Source organism: Cryptomeria japonica, unplaced genomic scaffold (genome assembly GCF_030272615.1).
Source record: "Cryptomeria japonica unplaced genomic scaffold, Sugi_1.0 HiC_scaffold_91, whole genome shotgun sequence".
NCBI lineage: Eukaryota > Viridiplantae > Streptophyta > Pinopsida > Cupressales > Cupressaceae > Cryptomeria > Cryptomeria japonica.
The window spans coordinates 213,346-214,626 of NW_026728913.1; the positions used below are offsets into that span (position 1 = coordinate 213,346).

The 1,281-nt window shown below is 61.3% G+C and overlaps 1 non-coding gene across 1 annotated transcript; it reads left to right on the plus strand.

Annotated features, from left to right (window-relative positions):
- The first annotated feature begins 664 nt into the window (after positions 1 to 664).
- Positions 665 to 783, plus strand: LOC131864769 (5S ribosomal RNA). The gene has a single exon (XR_009363532.1). It is a non-coding gene; the product is annotated as a 5S ribosomal RNA (ribosomal RNA).
- Positions 784 to 1,281: the final 498 nt, after the last annotated feature.

The window sequence follows — 1,281 nt, forward strand, 5'->3', positions numbered from 1 at the left end:
GTCTTCGACCTGGGAACCCAATTTTGGTCCTCGGGTCCCATTTTTTTTTGTCTCGCATCCCACTTTTGGCCTGTGGCCTTTTCGGGGTCGATTCTCGTTTTGGGCATCAGAGCATGTTTCTTCTCCTAAAACCCAATATTTGTTTATTAAGTCTCGGAACACATTTTTGTTCTCGTGGACCCATCATGGGTCTTGGAACGCATTTGTGGTCCTTGGGTCCCATTTTGCATCCCGAAACTTGTGTTTTGGTGCTTGATCCCTATTTTGGGTGCCCACCTTGCACCAAGTGCGCACCCGGGGCAAACCGAGCGCCTTGGTGCACCGGGGCAAGATCGAGCGTGCACCCGAGGCGCCCCGAACATGCACCAAGGTGCACTCGGCCCACATGTGAGCGCAGGTCGTTGCGCCCGAGGTGGTGTGTGGGCACCGCGTTGCAGACGGGACACTGCACGCACACGACGCCCCCTCCAGGTGCACGCACGTAGGCCGGGCCGGGTGCACACCCGACGCCCTAGCAAGGTGCGCGCACCCGGGCAGGGCTCACACTTGGCGAACGGGGCGCACTTCGCGAGGGAGGGTGTGCACCTCGACGGGGGTGGGTGGCCGGGGTGGATTCGCACGTGGGTCGCGGTTTGCTAAGTACACACTGCGACAAGCTCATAACGGGTGCGATCATACCAGCATTAGTGCACCGGATCCCATCAGAACTCCGCAGTTAAGCGCGCTTGGGCCGGAGTAGTACTGGGATGGGTGACCTCCCGGGAAGTCCCGGTGTTGCACCCTTTTTTAGTTTTTCGCCGGGCGTCGCAATGCTATTTGAATAAACCTTTTGCCCGTTTGCGTTCTCGTCGGGGCCGGGCCGGGCCGGGGTGCGCTGCCCGCACTACCGCGCGCGCGGGGGCGACACCGAGCGCGCACCCGAGGCGCCCCGAGCACACAGGCCACGGTGCAACCCGGGCGTTGTGCGCGCACCCCGGTGCGCCCGAGGTGCTGCGCGCGCACCCAGGTGAAATCGGTGTGCACCTCGGCCAGTGCGCGCTCGGTCGAGTCGCGCACGTTGGCCAAGGTGCACGGTGATGTTTCTTACTCTAAGGTTCCGCACCAGACGCCCGGGACAGGTGAGCGAAGCTGGGCGGGGCCGGGTGCGCGGCCGGGGCAGGTGCACGCAGCTGGAGAGAGCTTTGGAGCACACTTCGGAGCGCACCAATGATGCGCTCCATTCAAAAGTTTCCTGAAAAGGCAAAAAAAGTTGAGATTATAGAATTTCCCACTTGAGAGATT